Below are 22,020 nucleotides of genomic sequence, written 5' to 3'. Positions count from 1 at the left end.
AATATATATATATATATATATATATATATATATTATTTGAAGAAACTCAACACAATTGGACAAAGGTGCTACTTTTGCTCTCTTTAAGCAAATTCAAGGTCTCTTTGGCAAATCCCAAAACCGGTCTAATAAACCTTCTCTTGACTTGTCTCTTTTAGGATATGATGATGCACAAAATCGTTAGAGAGTCAATTGTCTAGACGCACAGTAACTAGGGGGTACCTAAAGAATGAAAGGTGAAAAACCTACAAAGAGCACCGGTGGGATGTCGGCCAAATACCATTTGAAAGTTAAGTCATTGACTGAATGATCTCCAATAACTCTAAAGGTATGAGAGTTAGGAAATTCTACGTACCTTGGAGAAGAGGAGGCTTGGTGTTTATATAGTGATATAGAGATGACCAAGATGCCATGAATGTAGGCTCTTTCCTTATAGGGAGTATATGAAGTTAATGCTCTAAGATTCTAAGACTTAACTTCCTAATTTTGGGGCTTAGTGTTTTTTCCATATGGGGATACTTAAGTATGGAGAATCGTTCTTCAAGGTAGATTCATCAATCACCGTGGTGTATTGGATGGGTAAGTGTCTGACTGTTGCTCTAGGGGTCATCAAACGCATGGGAGGCCTAATGATCCCTTATTCCCTGACAATGCTCTTAACCTTAACTAGCTTAAGGAGGCCTGACAACTCTAATGCATTAGATAAATTTTTGAATTCTGAAAATATTCCTTATCAGGATACAACAACCCAACATTGTTGTTTGGCTTGAACAACCTCTGCACAAGATGTTGAAGTCCAAAGATCCACTAGAAGAACACCTCTTAATCTCTCAAATGCTCTCAAGTGTTTGAGTGTGTATGATTGCTAATTCTGTTGTGTTGTATATATTGTTATACATATGTATACATATTGTAATTCACGGAAATCCAACGGATATAAAGGCAGAAGATGCAGGGGAATCCATCCACCCAAACACTGTGAGGACTCTGCAAAGGAATCCGAAGTTTAGGTCCTTGTTCAATCAACTAGGATTTGAACCAAAAGCAAGGAGGCTCGCCACAGAATCCCTCATGAACATAGCAGCAGATGCAAGAGTAGAGTGTTTTGCGACAGAAACTTAGCAAGCAGAGCCTTTCTAGAAACCACTAATGCAATAACCTTCACAGATGAAGATATGGAAGTGGAGTACCTAGATCATCAAAGGCCACTTTATCTAACTGCCACCATAAATGGTGTCTAGATTAGGAGAGCAATAGTAGACACAAGAGCTTCTCTCAACCTCATTGCCCTGAGTACTCTTAAGGTTGTAGGAATGGCAAGCAAGAGGGTTTTGGGGACACCCATGGAGATAATAGGATTTTGAGGAGCTGCAGAATTCATTGAAGGGTACATACAATTGGCTTTAAGGGTAGGCCCCATAGTAGCTTTGACTCGGTTTCATATGATTAATTTTGAGGTCTTACCACGTCCTGTTGGGGCGACCATGTTTCCACAAACATTGCTTGATCCCTTTAACGTATCATTAGTGTGTGAAAGGGAGATTGAACGGGAAGCCCATAAGGATAATTGCCAATCCTAGTCTCTTCAACCAAAACAAAGTGAACTTCGTAGAAACCATGTTCTATGATAAGTTGGCTCCAACTGAAGAATTTCCTATCTTTAAGACCCTAGGGGCTCTCATCTTAAAGGAAGAAGAATATGAGGAGGGTAATAACCATGATCTGAGGAACCTCCTTGATAGGGAAAGACAGAAGAAAGAGGAAGCAAGCTCATCTGAGTCCCGACAATGAGTGATTGTTCAGAAGCTTGAAGGAAGAGCAGTATATCGCTTATGAAGGTATGCAAGACCTAAATGCAATCTATAGGAGGGTGCCGGACCACCACCTTGCATGATAGCCTAGGAAGAGATTGCGAAGGAACATAAGGATATGGAAAGAGAGGCACAAATCTTGCTAAAGGAGGAACTAGAAGAGGTAAACCTGGGGGCTGACCCAGGGAACCTGAGTCCCATCCTCATCAGCTGTCAATTATCAGTACAAGAAAAGGAACAACTGGTGGGACTATTAAAGAAGTACGAAGATGTATTTGGATGGACATATGATGAAATGCCTGGGTTGAATCCCAGACTAGTGGTCCACTCCTTCATTGTTGATATAGGAACCAAGCCCATGATCCAACCAGCTAGAGTCTTTTATACCAAAGTAGAAGTTCAGATTACCCAAGATGTTAAGAAATTGTTGGCAGCTGGGTTCATTAAACCTATTGAATACCCCCAATGGCTTTCTAACATAGTTCCTATGAAGAAGAAGAATGGTCAAATAAGAAGTTGTGTAGACTTTCGCAATTTAAATAAACCATATCCAAAGGATGAATTTCCTTTGCCTAACATTGATCTCCTCATAGATTCAGCTGCAGGGAACACCATGTTCTCTTTTATGGATGGGTACAGTGGATACAATCAGATCCGTATGGTAGCTAAGGACGCAGAAGAAATAGCATTCAAGACCCCAATCGGAAACTTTTACTATACTGTAATGCCGTTTGGTCTTAAGAATGCAAGGGCCACATATCAGCGTACCATGACAACCATTTTCCATTACATGATGCACTAGGAGATGGAAGGCAACGTGGATGATATTATGGTAAAATCAAAAATCAAGGAAGGACACTTCAAGGGCCTCAAACGAGTCTTCGAATGATGCAAGATGTACAAGCTATGGATGAACCCCTTGAAATGTGCCTTTGGGGTGTCCGCTGGAAAATTCCTTAGTTTTTTGGTACATCACAGAGGGATAAGTGTAGGTCCAACCAAGGCCACGACCATAGCAATGATGAAGAGACCCACCATGCTCAAGGAACTCAAAAGCTTCTTGGGAAGGGTCTCCTACATCAGGAGGTTCATACTAAGACTAGCCTTGGTCACTAGTGGACTATCCAAACTATTGAAAAAAGGGAGTGTTTTCATATGTGGTGATGAGCAGCAAAATGCCTTTTAGAGACTTCAACAGATCATGGGTCATCTGCTTACATTGTAGGCCCCATTTCGTGGCAAACCCCTATTGTTGTACCTGGCATCTAGTCCCTGCGCAATTGGAGCATTGTTGGCCTAGGAGGATGACAAGGGAAACTAACAACCCATCTACTATATGAGCAACGCTTTGAAGGACATAGAAGTGAGATATCCCAAGATAGAGATGGCATGTCTAGTAGTCATCTATGCATCTCAACGGCTGAAACGCTACTTTTCAGCTCACCAAATCCTATTGGTAACAAGATTCCATCCAATAAAAGCCCTCCTTCATTAGCTCTTGCTGTTTGGAAGAGTGGCCCAGTGGTTGTTATTGCTTTCTTAATATGACATAGGTCTAAAGACCCCCAAGGCTATTAAAAGCCAAGCTATAGTAGATTTGCTGGCTCAGTTCCCAGGAGAAGAGGAGTGCCCATTGAGCGGGAGGTTCCTAGAGAAGTAGTATTGGTGGAGCTCCCTAGAAGAAAATGGACTATGAGGTTTGATGGGTCAGCAACAGCTACTTCAAACAGGATAGAGATTGTGCTAAATTGTGAAGATGGAGGAACCATACAACTTTCCTTCAAACTTGAATTCCCTTTTTCAAATAATGTTGTTGAGTTTGAAGCGTATCTAACAGGGTTAACCATAGCCCTTGGCATGAGAATCAAGCATATGAGAGTGTTGGGAAATTCTAACCTTGTAATCTCCCAAGTCAAAGGAAATTTTGCCTTGAGGGAACCAAGTCTAGCATCCTATAGTACTTAGGCACAGAAGATGGAAAAAAATTTCTAACCTTTAGTGTAGAATATACTTAAAGGAGTGAAAATTGGTTCGCTAAGGCACTAGTTACCTTGGGGTCTCAGGTCCCTTTTGAAAAAGAAAATACATTGGTAAGAATCAGCAAGTAGCAAAAATCTATTGTGGAGACTCTCAAGAAGATGTTTCCAGAAGAACCTGACCAAGAAGATTGGAGGAACCTGGTAAAGGAAAAGATGGAGAAGTCTGAACATGGTGGGAGTATCAAGGACCTGAAGGACTATACTTTGATAGAAGGAGAATTGTATTGGAGGTTGCTAGGAGGGATCTTGTCAAGATGTGTTAGCGAGAGAGAAGGGAAGCAAAAATTGAAGGAGCACCATGACCAAACTTGTGGGATCATAGAAAAAGTTAGCCTGTACGGGAGAATCCAACGCATGGGATAATATTGTCCTAGCATAAGCAAAGATGCTGCCACATTACAAGAAAAGTGCCAAATCTATCAACTTTCGATGGACAAGGAAGGAAGTTAAGTTGTGTTTAGGACAGGATTGGAGGACTGCATTTGTTGAATACTTGACCTAAGGAACTCTACAAACTAACAGGAAGGTTGCCTATCAATTGAAGAAATTGGCCTCACGATTTTTTGCAAAATGGATTTCTGATTAAGAAGGGATACAATAGAGATCCTTTGAGGTGCCTGGGACCCAGAAAGTCTAGGGATGCAGTCAAGGAAGTTCATTCAAGAGAGTGTGGGAGTCATCCAAGGAAGAGAAGGCTTCACAAGCAATTGTCAGCATTAGGGTACTATTGGCCCACAATGAAGAAAGATTCCAAGGAACTTGCTAAGACTTGCCATGAATGTCAAGTGTTAGGAGACTCCATACACACTTATCCAAACATGCTATAGGACATAACTACTCCATGGCCCTTCCATACCTAGAGGCTGGATCTTATAGGACCCATTAACCCCCCTTCAAATGGCCATATATGGATCCTAGCGGCCAATGAACATTTCACCAAATGGGTGGAGGCACTTCCTCTAAAGAAGGTCACTGGGGCAGCGGTCTCCAATTTCATTCGCGAGTACATCATTATACGATTTGAAATCCCCAGAAGGCTGATTAGTAATAGTGGGACTCCATTTTTGAATAAGGATATGAAAAATTTGCTGGAGAAATACCACATCAAGCATAGGAGATCCACTCTATACTATCCTCAAGGGATGGCCTAGCTAAGGTAACTAATCGGGTCATACTTAAGATTTTGAAGAAGATGAAGCACGAATATAGAAGAAAGTGGAGTTCCCACTTGATGGATGTACTATGGGCATATAGGAGTTCCCTGAACATAGCTACAAGATTCTCATTATTCTCCCTTGTCTATGGGACAGAGGTCGTTAGCCAGTAGAATTGGCAGTTCCCACACCGAGAATAATGTTAGAAGAGATTCAAGGAGATGTAGATAACATGCATGTTGGGGAGCAAGTAGCGGACCTAGAAAGCCTAGAAGAGAAAAGGGAGCTAGCAAGAAGACAAAGCTAAAGGTATCAATAGAAAATGGCTAAGACATATGAACAGACTATCCACTCAAGGATCTTCACGTAAAGGCAATTAGTATTAAGAGCAGCAGAGCATGTGAGAAGAAACATCCCAAGACCTTCGAAGTTTACCCCAAAATGGGAAAATCCCTACATCATTAGAGAAGCCCATGATAGTGGGTACTATCACTTGCCAATGATGGATGGGAGCTCCCTGACAAATCCCATAAATGGAAAATGGTTGAAGCAGTACTACACCTGAGGTCTCCAAGTATTACCTTACCTTTTGTCATCTCTTTTCCTTTATTTTATCAAGTGTCTTATTTGAATAAGCCTTATGGGCATAGTACTCCTTTTGTTTGATGACCTGAATGAAGGAACTACTCTATGTCTGGAGTAGGTTTACCTTTCAGCAAATAGATTCTTGAATCATTTTGGCTACCATGATGTATTTTAGAAACGTCTTTGAAAAAATGAAGAAATCATGATATTATTCAAAAAAATTTATTTGCTTATGATTATTTGAAGTAGATAAGTAACAAAACCAAAATACATTAAAATAAATAAATGCATGCATACATATGTACAATATAAGAAAACTCGAATAAAACCTTAGAGAACGAATACATTGAAGTTCATTGGAACCATACAAAAGACCAAGGAATTGGTCAAAAGAAAAAAAAAAGTAATAAAACCTCAAGAGGTAATACATCAAAGTTCAAAGACAAAGGAACTAGTCAAAAGAAAAAGTTTATAAGTACAAGACCAAGGAACTGGTCCCTGAAAAAGAAGCATGACCTAGTAGTTGGTCATAAACAAAACACTAAGCTGCAAGGTCAAATTGGCCACAAAACAGCTAAAACAAAAGACCGGCAGATAGTGACCCCTCTTAAGGAACTGCAAGAGAAGAAAAGGTGGCTATGGTTGAAAGGGACAGCTCCTTGCGAGCTTCCAAATTTTGTAATGCTTCTTGGGCACAGGCCAAAGCTTCCCTGGCAAGAGCAATCTTAGCATCTATGTCCTTAGTGGCTTTCTTCTGAAAAAATATGAGGGCCACTAACTGGAGGTAATCTAATAGGATCAAACTTTGCCTCCACTAAGTCTTGCATGACCCCCCCCCCCCTCCATTCAAGGATTTTCTCCTCTGATAAGGAATCAATTGAAGCATTCTTTAGGGAAACCAGGATAGCACAAAGTAACTCTAAAAGGATGTTCCCCAAGAAAACACCACCTTTGAACTGGCAATAAAGTCCTTGTGAAACCTTAACAGCTCCTCAAGGAGTGGCAAACCTTTAGCAGCTATTGAGAAGCAAATGAAGTTGGGGAAGGATGTCTCAAAACAATAGAAGTGACTCATAAGGAGGTTGTTAAACTCCAACAAATCAAAACGAGTCAAATAATTTGGAAGCCCAGCACTAGGATCCACAACGATAGTGTCTTTGGGCTCCTCCATCACTGTGTCATTCTCTTGAGGGAGAGAAAGGTCTGCAGTTCCTGGATCACTTTGAGGGACCTTGGTTTGAACTCTAGAAGCTTAAGCGGGTACTGCTGAAGGTTCCCTGACTTCTTCAACAACTGTGGCCTTGGGCTCCTTGGCCCTCACTTTAGTACCTGAAGAGATTGAGGAACCGTTAATAAGAAAAGGCATGTAAAGCAAAAAACTAAAAGAGAAAGGGAAGAATACCAATCTCACTAGTAGTATCCAAAGGTAGGCTTCCATGGGCTGAAGGCATTTCTTGATATTCCCTGGCTCTCAATAGGTCATCTACTGTTGCTTTTGAATCCTTGTTAGGACCTGCATTGAGTTATCAGTAATAAAGGGTAGGAATTAAAGACTAAGGGAAAGCAAGAAAATGGGAGAGGGCAAGTACTAATTTCACTAAGCACATGTGAGGAAGACTATCCCTAGACTAAGGACACTGCTTCCATTATCTTCGGGAGCTCCTCCATCTTCTCGCCTAGGTCCTTGGTAGAATCTACAAATGAACCATCATTAAAAGTGGAGTTCGTGAAAAGTGACAAAGTTGAAAAGCAAGAATAACCATACCAGGACCAGAGGTAGAGGAAGGGCCACTAGAAGCTAGTACACCTTAAGGAGTTCCTACCTTTAAGGTCAAATTTGTAATTTCACTTTTGGGAATAACTTGGGGGCTAACTTGGCCAAAGATAGAAGGAATTTATAAAAAGACAGTAAGCCGGTACCCTTAGAAGGAATCACACCTCCTTCCACAGCTTTGGTGGGTTCTTAGTTGCTCCATCAATAGGGCCAAGGACTTGCTCAGACTTACCTACATTAGGACCAGTAGGAGGTTGATCTTTGGATGTTCCCTTTGGAATCACATCCCTAAGAGGAGGAGGGGAAATTTCCACTTGAAGCAGGAAGCGAAAGAATTTAACAAAAGGTCTAGACAATTAAGGAATATGGAAAAAAATAATACCACCTTACCAGTTGAAGAGGAACCCTTCATTCTTTGAGGATCAACTTTGCATTTTGACTGCAAAAGTAACCCATAGACATATGAATATAGAGATAGATAGTGGGAAAAAAGAAAGAAAGGGAAAAATCAAACAACAAAAAGAGAAAGTAAGAGAAAGTGGGATCATAGAAGGGGATCCCGAAGAACCTTGGGCTAGCGAAGAAACAGCTACTGGGATGGTCCCCGTCGGGGAACCAACAGGGGTTTGGAGCTTAGGAATCTCTATCTTGGTTTTGATCTTGATCTTGGGAGGAGGGGGATGAATGACCTCCTTACCCCGGGATCCCGCCTCAACAACAACAGGTGCCACCTCCCTAGATCCCTAGGAAATAAAGGGTTGCTTTGAGGAAGCAGAAACTTTCTTCTTCTTAGTTCCTTGACTAGTCTCTATCTTGTCAGCGTCCTTCTCATCTTCATCCTTCTGCATAGTACCTTTCTTACCTTTTTTTTCTCCTTTCCCTTGCCTCGTGGAACTACTGAACCAATTTCCTCTGCTATCCCTTTTTTAATGGGAACCCCTGGGAATGAACTAACTATCATAGCAGACTTAGGCTAAGGAGGAAAATTACTAGCATAAGATATCCAACTACCTCTAGATTGATGTCATTCAACGAATCCAACCCTACCACTTGAGGCACTTGAAACTATCTCAAGAGTAGGAAGGGATAAGCGCTTGTTGGTTGAAGGAGTTGAGAAGAGGTCAGCATGAGGAACCTCCCTCATTGTCCCTAACCAAACATAATCCATGAAAGACTTCTAGATCCTCCTCCAATAATTGTAGAAACTGCTGGACCCATAGGTCACCCTCTGAGAACTTGGTACAGTGACCTAGGGACTCTTTTGGGACTAGTAAGCAAAGGCATGAAGTCTCAAGAATGGATCTAAAGAAGGATTAGGAGGGAAAACCTCTTTGAAGACTGAAGGAATGTTCTAATCAAAGCCAAACTATTTGAGGAACTAGTGTGCAGGATAATGGGTGTACTATAGGCCACCAGATGAAGGAACCGAAAGCCACACAGGGCTCATGGAAGCCAGGTAAGCCATGCTATTCTCATCTCCTCGACGAAGGCCAAACGTATGTCTTAGGGAACTCAAGAAGGACGATAATACAGAGTCACAAGAGAAGCCAACTTCAAATTCTCTGGGGGAATGCCAATTCAGATGACCCTTTTGATTAAATAATTCAATCAAGTTGGTCTCCACTCCCCTTAGATTGGCCCAACAAAATATGATGGGGTAGCCATTAGTTGAACCACCACACAACCCCTTAATAATGTCAAGAGTCGTATGGAAAGGTCCTGCACTTTGCTAGGGTGACTTGAGAACACTCCCACACAAATATTTGCAACATAATACAATAAAGAGAAGAAGTAATAGCATGACAAGAATTACCTTCTAGCTCATCAGCGTGTAGCAAGTCCAACTAAGTATATAATGTTAGAAAAACACATGTTTGCATCTCATATAAAACATATGTAGCGGAAAATTAACGGATCTACTTCATTCGCAATTAATAACATGTACTATGTAAATTTAAGAATATAAGAACAAAAGAGTGTACCTTAGTGCGGTGAAATTCAAAACCAAAGATTAGAAGTACTTGGGAACACTTCTAATCTTTACTCCAATCCCACTTGTGCACAAGAAGTGTGGTCTCTCAATCAATTTATATATGTATGTTCAAAGGAGAATAAGAGAGTGTCCTACACTCACATACAAACCATTTCATTCTCACAAAAAATTTTGTATGTTTCTCTCCTTATAACTGATTATCTAATTACTACCGCGCACCTTTGGTGCGGTGGTCACTCCACAAGTATAAGTACTTGTGGGGTGTAAGGGGCAAGGGCCGAGGTTCAAGTCTCCAAAAGGGAGCTTCACACACATATACACTTAGATTAGGTTAGAGTAGAAAGTCTATCTTGTATTAAAAAAAATGATTATCTAATTGGGTTAGCCTTTTGGGCCATTCCAATTGGGCTTTAATATGTGACTTAGAGTGGGACCAAAAGGAAAAAAATAAGACACTAGTTTCAATGGGCCTTGGGCTTTTCTGTTAACTCTTGATAAATCCAAAATTACCATTAATTATATTTAATACTACTATATGAAAATAATTGCACTCTAGGCCTTATTAATAAATTATATCCAAAGACTTTATTGTATATGTAACCCCTTCATAAAATATTCGTAATAATAAAAAGTCATGAATGTAGACTACCGCTTTGAAGATTACTACATCTTAATCCTTGAGTACCCGGTTTAATCCTTTAAGTTATTCATCATATATTTATGAAATCCAATTTCATAAATATATACTTTAGTAACTCCTTACTAAAGTGGTTAGGCCTAACACTCTAAATAACCAAACCCATTAAACTTTTCTCAAAGGAATATTTTATATGTCCGTTAAGAGATTATGAATTGCATCTTGAAAATATATGTTCCATCAACACTAAATGTGGCTGCCCAACATACTGAGATTTTGATCGTGACTTTAGATCTCACTTTTGATATATCAAAGCAACCTACACTTCATGATCAGGTCCATTATTATCTCAGGATTAAGAGTTGATGTAAATAGAAGTCGTGAGATTTATTATTCATTTGATAGTCGTTAGGAGAATAATAAATCTCACAGCGGTTCAGTTCAATATGTCTTAACTCTTAAAACATATCAATATATAAACTAGAAGTCTCCACTTCCATGATCAAGACAAATCATCTTAGTTGATATGTTATAGTCTTCACAGATAAAATGCCCAATTTCATCACCGACTACGAACTAAAATTCTGAATTTACAAAGAACTTGTGATTTATATCTTCTGTGACTAAATCACATAAATCACATACTATGCATCGACTATATGCTAATGTCCAAATATTTATGTTACCATTATTTTAGATAATAATAAAACAACTTTATTAATCATAACATTAAGTCATACGTAATGTCATATATAATGTCACTAATCCTAACAATCTCCCACTTGCCTTAAAGACTATTGTGCACTAATCTAACTCCCATTCTCTCCAAATGTGACTCAAAAGTCCTTTGGGGCAAGGCTTTGGTAAAGGGATCTGCTAGATTATTTGCACTATCAATCTTTGCTACTACTACATCTCCTCAAGCAACAATGTCTCAAATGATGTGGTATTTTCTCTCAATGTGCTTTCCTTTCTTGTGGTTCCTTGGATCTTTGGATTGTGCAACCGCTCTACTATTGTCGCAAAACAATGTGATAGGAACTTGCTTCATTCTCACAACACTAAGATCAGAAAGGAATTTCTTGAACTAAATAGCTTCCTTTGCCACTTCATAAGCAGCAACATATTCAGCTTCCATGGTGGAATCAGCAATACAAGATTGCTTAACACTCCTCTAACTTATAGCTCCACCTCCTAAGGTGAATACACAACCTGAAGTAGATTTTCTGAAATCAAGATCTGATTGAAAATCTGAATCTGTATAGCCAATAGGTATCAAATCCTCACACTAGTATACAAGCATATAATTTCTCATTCTCCATAAATACTTGAGGATATGCTTTATAGCTTACCAATATTTTGGTCATGGATTTGACTGATATCGGCTGACCATGCCAAGTGAATAACAGATATCTGATCTAGTACAAAGCATGGCATACATGAGACTTACCATTGCAGAAGCATAAGGAACTTGTCTCATTATATTTTCTTCCTCAAGAGTCTTAGGCCTTTGGTCATCAGACAGAGGAACTCCATGTTTGAAAGGAAGTAATCCTTTCTTGGCGTTTTACATGCTAAATTGTAAGGTTGAATTTAATCAACCATCTTGTTGGCTTTATTCCGTGCCAAATTTGCTTGTATTTCAGCATTTAGTAACCCTGCATTTAGGTGGATTTTGTTGTAAGGGTAGTGAGTGAGATAGAGTGATTGAATGCTCAAGAGTGTGCAAGAAAGCAGAGTCTCGCGACTGGATCTCGCGGGTGACTCGCAGCTATAAGCCGCCAGATGCAGCACACGTGCCAAGCATGCCAGAAAGTGAACAGTCATGCTAGTTGGAGCACTACAGGACAAAATAGGACAATTGGCCATACGGTTATCTCGCGACTGGATCTCGCGACTCAGTCAAGTCGTGAGGCCAAGCCGCGAGCCACCCCTGTTTTGAAAAACCTGACGTTTCACATTCTCTTTTCACCCCAGTATAAATACCCTTTATACCCACAAATGAAAGAGAGCTTCCAGAGAGAATTTTGAGAGAGAAACCCTAGAGTAAAATAAGATTGATTCATCTACAATCTATACATTAGAGTCTCTTCAAATTCCTCAACTCTCTTCCTCTCCATTGTCAAACCCTTAAGAGGCATTTTACCAAAACCTTGTTCTCACCATATTCATTACTGTGAGAGGGCTGTTTGGTGTTCTGGGAAACAGTTAGGAAGGAACCAATCTACATTGGTTGATGCTATGGTCAAGTAGCGGAATTCGGGAAGTTAGAAAAGAAAAAGGTTCGGCATAACCTCGTTGGAGCAAGAAGCTTGGAGGGCTTAGGTGCACTGGGTAGATTAGGCTTGGAGGGTCTATTACTGTCCATGTATCCCAACTACATTTTCTAGTGGATTGTTTACCGCTTGGAGGGTGGCGGAGAGGTTTTACGCTGAGGGCTTCCGTTTCTTCTTCGATAACACATCGCGTGTTGTCTTTGTGTTTGCATCTTCCTTCCCTTTTATCTTTGCCTTTTATTATCTACTGTGGGTTGTGATTTTAATTTGGCTTAGATAATTTTCCAATTCTGTTTTATAGCTTTTGTTCATTTTTTGCAAACTAGTTGTTTGACATAAAGCTTGAATTGGTTAATTTGTAAATTGGGGGTCTAAACGTTCAAGGGTGTTTTTACACTATTTGAACTTTCAATTGGTATCAGAGCGGGTACACTTCTAGTGGTTTCATTACCATTGTGTGATCCTTGACTCCCTATTGAGATGGATCGGTCTCAATCCCTAAATGCACCTCCATATTTTGATGGTAGTAATTATGCTTTTGGGAAGGTTCGCATGAGAGTATTTCTATATTCCATTGATGAATCAGTTTGGGATGCTGTTGATATAGGTTGGACCAGGCCTGAGGAAGCCAAATCCACATGGGATAAGGCAACACTCGCTGCATCTAATGCTAATAGTAAAGCACTCAATGCTATTTTCTGTGGTGTGTTTTCAGATGAATTTCACAGGATCTCTCACATTACTGTTGTCAAAGAAGCATGGGAGATATTGGAGACCACTTACGAAGGCACAAAGAAAGTAAAAGACACCAAGCTGCAGATGCTAACCACTCGGTTTGAGGAGTTAAAAATGAGTGAGGATGAGTCCTTTGACTCTTTCTATAGCAAGCTGAATAAAGTGATTGTAAGCAAGTTCAATTTGGGAGAGAAAACAGAGGATTTTAAAATTGTAAGGAAGATCCTTCGATCATTGCCGGAAAGTTTTCGTGCCAAAGTGACAGCGATTGAAGAGAGCAAAGATCTTGATGACATCAAAGTCCAGGAGCTGGTTGGTTCTCTTCAGACTTATGAGATGTCACTGCCCAATCAACGGAAGAGTAAATCTCTTGCTCTTAAGACCATTAATGAGAAGGTGGAAGACCATGATTCATCGGGAGAAGATGTGGTCGACAAAGATGTTGCATACCTTGTAAAAAATTTTCGAAAATTCTTGAAATTCAAGAATAATGGCAAATTTGGTGACAAAGGAAAATTCCAAAGTTCAGGAAGAGAGAAAAGGGAATTCAAAAAGAAAGATGGAAAAGAGTCCCAATCTACACAAGGTGTCACTTGTTTCGAATGCAACGGGCATGGACACTTTAAGAAAGAATGTTCGAATTATTTGAAATCGAAAGGCAAAGTGTATGCCACGACATTGAGTGACTCAGATTCATCCGACTCAGATTCTGAAGAAAGCTGTGATGGAGAAGGGAATTATTCAGCTTTTACGACTATTGCCCATGTTGAGTCTTCAGACGAGTTGAATCTGCTTGTACGAGACCTTGGAGAACATAGTGATCAAGAATCATTGGGAGTTGTTGAAGAATCAGATGCTGAAGAAGATGAAAGTACAGCCAATCTTCAAGAGAATTATAACTCACTCCTGGAGAAGTCGGGTGAATACACAAGGGTGGCCAAGGCAGCTGTGAGAAAAATGAAGAAGGCTGAGGAGGACTATAAAAGTCTCCTAATTCGATATAGAGAGGCTAAATGTGAGATAGAAACACTGAAAGGTGAGCTGTCAGAAGCTTACACAAAAGTGAGATTTTTTGAGCAAGAGGTTGTGCAAGCAAATGCTAAAATAGAGAGGGTCACCACCAAGAAGCTAGATGATGTTATTTCATCTCAAAAGAGCTTTTTAGACAAATCCGGATTGGGATATACCGAAGGAAGTAGCTCATCTGGAAATGTCACTAAAGAAGTGAAGTTTATAAAGGCCAAGGAATCAGCTGATGTTGGCCCTACTGCTGAGAAGCCCAAGATAGAGGAGAAAAGGAATGTGGGGAACGAACGGTTGTTGAATTCACGTAATCAATCTGTGGGCAGGTCTGAATCCCGAGCCAAGTCTCGTCCATGACCACAAAGAGGTCCTAGATCAAATTATGTGTGTCACCATTGCGGACTTCAAGGGCATACTCGACCAAATTGTCAAAAGCTGAGAGCAATGAATAGTGCAACTCCTCAAAGGTCACGAGGACCTAGAAATGATAGGAGAAATTGGGCTAGTGAACCATCAAGAGATCAAAACGGTGATCCCGGAATGATGAACGTGATGAAGATGATTGGCGCATTCACCAACTGCTTGGAAAGCTTCACACGAAAGTTTGAAAGCCCTAACTCCCGTACCCAATCCTATAAGGAAATCACCCCAAACGCAAGTGACGTGTAGGTGAAAAAGGGTACTCATGTATAAGCATTACAACATGTCCATGCATTAATTCTTCCTATGCTTTGTGACGGTGTTTGATTGTTTGCTTATTGTTTATGTTGATGGTTGTTTGTTTGTCTATTTGTGCATACTTTTGGTCATTTTTGTTTTTTATCAATCCTTTTCTTCTTATGTGTCAAAAATCCAAAAATCACATAAAAAATAGAAAATCAAAAAGTTTGATTGACATTGTTGAGTTTTTGTCTCAAAACTTGTTTTGCCTTGTACCTTTGTGCTAATGGCTTTGTGCATTTTCGGGCGTAACTTGTTTCATTGCACTCTTATCACTGTGGGAGAAATCTTGAAATCTATGTAATTGTTGTAAATAGATCTTCAAACTTGTCATGAATGATTAGTGAATGGTTATGTTGATCTTGAGTCATGCATAGACTTGTGACTATATATCTTCCCACTCTTTATTTTTGTTTTTGCTAAAAAGAGCTCATCAAATGTAAATCTCCAAATGAAAAGAGATATTGAGCTGCAAAAGTCTGTCGCACATACTAGTATTCGACTAGGAAAAAGGGAAAGCGACCAAAAAAATTAAAGTGAATGTTTATTCAAAAAGCCAAAGGCTATCTCATCAAAGTAAAATATCAAATATCACTCTCACAATGAGAGGTGATTGTCTCAAAAGGATCAAAAAGATCAAATGTTATGATGGAAAGTGGAGTCAAATGTAAAGCTCCAAATTATGTTTTCAAGTCTTGTGGGAGGTCATATATGCATATTTCTATAATTGAGATGGGTCACATGATCTAGTGCTAATTGTGTATGCCTTGGTTGAATTGATCATTGAAGCTTCACATTAGACTAAGGACTATCTCATTGTTGATATCCACACACAACACACAAGTCTATGTTCAATAAATGCCATATTCATTTGTGTGATTGTACTTGATGAAATGTGTTTTCACATGCTCAATCTTTGTTGATTCAAGCACAAAAAGATTTTTGAGTGTTTTAAGTGTTTTTGGAAAGTATTTTGTTCTTAAAAACTGAAAATTTCAAAAATCATTTTTGCCCTGTTTTGGCGACTCAGTCGCGGGTAAGTCAAGTTGCAGGCCTCAGTCGCAAGTTCGCGGGTCAATCTTGGCGACTTGTTTGCGAGTGAAAGGTCCAGTCGTGAGGGTTACACAGAGATTTTCGCGGCTCATCTCGCGACTCCCTCGCGGGTAGACCTTCTAGTCGCGAAAAACACTTAGAAATTTTTTTCAAAATTTTGTCTTTGAGTGTTTTAGCGGCTTGACCTGGCGTCTTGTTGGCGACTCTCTTCAGTCGCGAAAAACGCGTGTTTGGCAAAAACAAGGGCAATTTTTAAATCTTTTTCAGTTTTCCCTCGAACTTTTTGTGACTGTTCATCTTCTCTCTCATCTGTCTCCTTCCCAAACGCTCTGTGTGACCTATATTGAACTCCATTGTTGCTTCCTTTCAACTCAAAATCTTCAAGTAACAGGTATGGGTTTTCTTTCTCGAACTCTGTTTTACTTGATTTTGTGTTTTTCCCTCTTGAATATTCGCATTTGTGTCTGTTTTGAGATGGGTTTTTGTTTTGGCTGTTGCTCTTTGTCCATGCTTAGCTAGTGGAGGCTATTGATTTAGTTTGAACTTGATTAAGTTGTTGGTTTTGGTCTTCATCATGTGCTTAGCTAGGGTTTGTTATCTGTTGGTTACTCATCTTGTCTGATCTTATATTGATGTGTTGATTCAAAATATTCCTGTTTTGGTTGTGGGGTTTACTGTGCTGAATATGTGCCTGTCCATCTAGTGTGTGCATCTGTCTTTTGTTCTCTGGGTCATTTCATACTCATCAAAATGTATGTCTCATTGACATATATTTGTCTTTTGGGTGTTTTCAATCTCTGCTGCTTTAATACTCCCCTGCCATATACCAGTTGTTCTTGTGTATCCACCTTTAGGTTCGTTCATCTGTGTGGTTGATTTAAGTAGCATGAGGATTAAGTGTTTTAAGTTCATCTATGTGGTGGCATTTTTGTCTTTGTTACTAACAAAGTACTGATTTGTTCTACACATGTATTGTACTATGTTGTTGTGGCCTCTTCTGATTGTTCACAGATGGCTCCTTCATCCCTAAAGAAGAAAACTCCTGCAAAGAAAGCAGATAAGAGAATGAAAATGGACCCTAACCTGTTCAGGTCTGTTTCCCATTTTGAGAGATACAACGACTTCTTCTTAAAAGCAGGAATTATTCAAGAAAGGTTTGTGGATTTGGAGGATTTGAGAGACACTTTTATCCCCAGCTGTTTTGAAGGGAGAGGATGGGAAAAGCTTCTGTGTGATCTCCCAGTTGTGTGTGAACCCCTGATTAGGGAGTTTTATTCCAATGCTGTGATAAGGGAGGATGAACTAAGCTGCTGGGTTAGAGGTAAAGAGTTCACTTTAGATGCACATGACATTGATGATGTGCTAGGTCTTGAGGGATTAGAAGATCAAGAGTTTGTCAACTACAAAAATAGGATTCTGTCTATTAAAACTGTACAACAGAGGATAGGTGGACAGAGAGAAGGGAAGTGTCTGAATACCACAGCTTTTCCAGTGGACATGAGGTGTCTCACTATAATCATGATGTTTAACCTATATCCCATAAGGAAGTTGACTACAATCAACAGTGCAAGAGCAATTTTTCTGATAGACCTCAAGGAAAAGACATTCATTGACATCAGTTCCCACATATTTGATACTATTGTGGATGAGACTAGAACCACTTCTAAACTGATCTTCCCTAGTCTGCTCATGAGGATCTTTAGAAAGAAGGCTATTCCAATCCCTCGAGACATCAGTCCCATGTCCACACCTTCTGCAATTAACAAGCTAACCTTCTAAAGAATAAGTGTTCGACTTCCAGGTGAAGAAGATGAAGGTGATGAAGGAGAGGGTGTCCCAATGGAGACTGAGGCAGAGGCAGCAGGGCAAGCATCAACCCCAACACCCAGGAGGAGTGGTAAGAGGACTAGAGCATCAACTTCTTCAGATACACCTCCAGATGCATTTCAAATCATTCTGGAACGACTTGATGGAATCAGAGGAGTCCAGACTGAGCACTCTGAGAGGATAGTAGCCATGCAGGACCAGATTGATATTTTGTCAGGAAAACTTGACAGCTTCACCACCCAGCATGGACAGTAACCCTTTGGCCATTCTGGTCAAAAAGGGGGAGATATATAAAGTTTTTGTTTTGTTGAGAAGCAGAGAAGCAGCTCTTAAGGGGGAGTAATAGGTTGAAGGGGAGCAGTCAAAAACAGACAGTGTCCATCTTGTTATATTGTTATCTTTGTTTATGTTTTTGGATATTTTATTGTTGCTATGGGTTTGATACACTGTGGTTTTAGTGTATGTTTGTTTCTAACTCATAACGTATAAACTTGGTTTACTCTTTATATATATATTATTGATGTTATTCAGTATATATTGTGATTTGTACCCATGTTGCTTATGTAAGCTTTTAGGGTTATGTTTTTATGCATATCTGTATGCTTTATGGTCTATACCATGCTTTATGCAGCCTTTTTATGCTTTGTTTAAATCAGTACTTCTATCTAAATGTCATGCATTTTCTTTTAAGTACTGTCACTCTTGTGCCCTTGTAGGATTGTTCCTAGATGCATATACTTAGTGTATTATGCATTGGTTGAGTGTTGGGCATACAAGTAACTTGCTTTGTTCTTGTTAACTTGTATGTTCAAGTGTTCATTCCAAGTGTGAATAAGCATTGTGATCACTACCTTGTAGTGATTACTTGTTTGATCAAGCCATGATTTGGTTCTTAACTTCATCTTTGCTTGATCACTTTAAGCTTGTTTCATATGCATTTCATGCTTTTCTGCATACAATGATCATGGTGTATTGTTGTGTTTCAGGAGTTTCATGTTCTTATGATTCAAGTGCTTTACAACTTCTAGAGTTAGGTGTAAGTGAGTTTTGCTCAACTGTTCCCAACTCACATGTTAAGTCTAGAGTCTGTTTTAGGGTTTTGTCACGGTATAACCAAAGGGGGAGATTGTAAGGTTGAATTTAATCAACCATCTTGTTGGCTTTATTCCGTGCCAAATTTGCTTGTATTTCAGCATTTAGTAACCCTGTATTTAGGTGGGTTTTGTTGTAAGGGTAGTGAGTGAGATAGAGTGATTGAATGCTCAAGAGTGTGCAAGAAAACAGAGTCTCGCGGCTGGATCTCGCGGGTGACTCACAGCTGCAAGCCGCCAGATGCAGCACACGTGCCAAGCATGCCAGAAGGTGAACAGTCATGCTAGCTGGAGCACTACAGGACAAAATAGGACAACTGGCCATACGGTTATCTCGTGACTGGATCTCGCGACTCAGTCAAATCGCGAGGCCAAGTCGCGAGCCACCCCTGTTTTGAAAAACCTGACGTTTCACATTCTCTTCTCATCCCAGTATAAATACCCCTTATACCCACAAATGAAAAAGAGCTTCCAGAGAGAATTTTGAGAGAGAAACCCTAGAGTAAAACAAGATTGATTCATCTACAATCTATACATTAGAGTCTCTTCAAATTCTTCAACTCTCTTCCTCTCCATTGTCAAACTCTTGAGAGGCATTTTACCAAAACCTTGTTCTCACCATATTCATTACTGTGAGAGGGCTGTTTGGTGTTCTGGGAAGCAGTTAGGAAGGAACCAATCTACATTGGTTGATGCTATGGTCAAGTAGCGGAATCCGGGAAGTTAGAAAAGAAAAAGGTTCGGCGCAACCTCGTTGGAGCAAGAAGCTTGGAGGGCTTAGGTGCACTGGGTAGATTAGGCTTGGAGGGTCTATTGCTGTCCATGTATCCCAACTACATTTTCTAGTGGATTGTTTACCGCTTGAAGGGCGGCGGAGAGGTTTTACGCCAAGGGCTTCGGTTTCCTCTTCGATAACACATCGCGTGTTGTCCTTGTGTTTGCATCTTCCTTCCCTTTTATCTTTGCCTTTTATTATCTGCTGTGGGTTGTGATTTTAATTTGGCTTAGATAATTTTCCAATTCTGTTTTATAGCTTTTGTTCATTTTCCGCACACTAGTTGTTTGACATAAAGCTTGAATTGGTTAATTTGTAAATTGGGGGTCTAAACGTTCAAGGGTGTTTTTACACTATTTGAACTTTCATAAACCGTTCTAGAACCTTATCTATATATCTAGCTTGTGACAAACCTAACATTCTATTCTTATGATCTCACCAAAGCTTGATCCCTAGAATGAAGTTAGCTTCGCCCAAGTCCTTCATATCAAATTGGCTTGACAACCAAGCCTTTACTGATGACATTACCCCTACATCATTTCCAATGAGTAGAATATCATCAACGGAACATTACTACTTTATCTCGATGTTTTTTGTACACACATGGTTCATCAAGATTTTTTCCAAAACCAAATGACTTGATTGCTTGATTAAATTTAATGTTCCATGACCTAGATGCTTGCTTAAATCCATAAATGGTACTTTTCAACTTGCATACTATATGCTCTTGGTTCTTTGCTATGAAACCTTCCAGTTGCATCATATAGATTTTTTCTTCTAGATTGCCATTAAAAAATGCAGTCTTGACATCTATTTTCCAAATCTTATAATCATAATGAGTAGCAATGGATAAGAGAATTTTGATAGATTTAAGCATTGCTACTAGTGAAAAGGTTTCTTCATAATCAATACCTTCTTTTTGTGTGTACCCTTTCGCCACTAGCCTTGCTTTAAGGTCTATCCCTCTCTTCCTCTTGTAAACTCATTTACAACCAATAGGTTTAATGTCGTTAGGTGCCTTTATAAGATCCCAAACTTGATTGGAATACATTGAATCTAATTCAGATTTCATAGCTTTGACCCAATGATGTGCATCTATATCATTCATTACCTCCTCATAAGTGTAAGGATCAGTTTCAGCCTTTTCTAAGATAGCTTCATAAGTTTCTCCTAGACCTAAAAATCTTATAGGTAGCCAAACAATCTTCCCACTATGACGAGACACCTGTGTACTAGACATCTCATGAGTAGTATCTTGTGGCGTATCTAATACAACCACATCATCCCTAGTTTCATCCATTAGTTGTTCAACTACAGGTTTATCTATTTCAGCCAAAACAACTTTACTTCTAGGATTATAATTATTCACATAATCATCTTCCAAAAATTTTGCATTGGTGCTAACAAACACTTTGATATCTTGATGATTATAGAATAAATAACCATTGTTTCCTTTGAATACCCTAAAAACATGCATAGTTCTGTTTTTGTTTCCAACTTATCAGACTTCCCTTTTAACACATGTGTTGGACATCCCCAAATGTGAAGATATTTCATACTAGGCTTGCGCCCACTCCACAATTCCTTAGATGTGTTGGGAACAGATTTTGATGGAACTAAATTTAAAATATGCATTGCAGTTTTTAGTGCATATCCCCAAAAGGAAATTGGTAAAGTTGAATAACTCATCATGGACCTAACCATTTCTAAAAGAGTCCTATTCCTTTTCTCTGCTACACCATTTTGTTGGGGAGTTCCAGGTGCAATTAATTGGGATACAATCCCATTTTGAGTTAAGTAATCCTTGAAATCTCCAAGAAGGTATTCGCCACCACCATTAGATCGAATGACCTTTATGTGTTTACCCAATTAATTCTCAACTTCAGCCCTAAACTCTTTGAACTTTTCAAAAGTTTCAGACTTTCGTCTCATTAGGTACACATAACCATATCTTGAGTAATCATTGGTAAAAGTGATGAAGTACTCATAACCTCCTTTAGCTTGGGTTGACATAGGACCACATACATCCGTATGAACTAATTTGAGTAACTCTTGGACACTTCTACCTTTTGCATTAAAAGGTTGTTTGGTCATTTTGCCTTCCAAACAAGATTCACAAACTGGAAATCCATCAAAATCTAATGGCTCTAAGAGATCATCTTTGATCAGTCTTTGAATTCTGTTTGAATTAATATGACCCAAACGCAAGTGCCAAAGGTATGCATCATCGTTAGAAGGAAACTTTATCTTTAATGATTTTACATGAGAGTTATTATCTAATTCAGAATTGTATAATTCATGTTTATCAGGAGTTAAGATATAAAGACCATCAACAATATTGCCAGAACAGATAAACACTTTACTCCTTTATAATAACATTGTCTTTCAAGATAACACAATATTCATACTTACCTAAATAAGTTGTAGAAATTAAATTCCTACAAACATTAGGTACATATAAATAGTCTTCCAATATTAAAAATTTAGAATCAAAGCATAAATTAAACATTCCAACAACTACAACTAG

At 39.2% G+C, this 22,020-nt stretch overlaps 1 long non-coding RNA gene across 3 annotated transcripts; it reads right to left on the bottom strand.

Annotated features, from left to right (window-relative positions):
- Positions 1 to 6,442: 6,442 nt before the first annotated feature.
- Positions 6,443 to 8,909, bottom strand: LOC115982686. 3 transcript variants are annotated; one of them, XR_004089702.1, is made up of 4 exons: positions 7,932 to 8,909; positions 7,179 to 7,802; positions 6,992 to 7,102; positions 6,443 to 6,918 (listed from the first exon to the last, which is right to left on the bottom strand). It is a non-coding gene; the product is annotated as an uncharacterized LOC115982686 (long non-coding RNA). The 3 variants fall into 3 exon arrangements; XR_004089703.1 differs by having other exon boundaries at positions 6,992 to 7,283; positions 7,355 to 7,802; XR_004089701.1 differs by having other exon boundaries at positions 6,992 to 7,802.
- Positions 8,910 to 22,020: the final 13,111 nt, after the last annotated feature.

Source organism: Quercus lobata, chromosome 3 (genome assembly GCF_001633185.2).
Source record: "Quercus lobata isolate SW786 chromosome 3, ValleyOak3.0 Primary Assembly, whole genome shotgun sequence".
Classification (NCBI taxonomy): Eukaryota; Viridiplantae; Streptophyta; class Magnoliopsida; order Fagales; family Fagaceae; genus Quercus; species Quercus lobata.
Note: the sequence above shows the minus strand (reverse complement) of the source record. Positions and strands in the feature narration are given on the sequence as shown.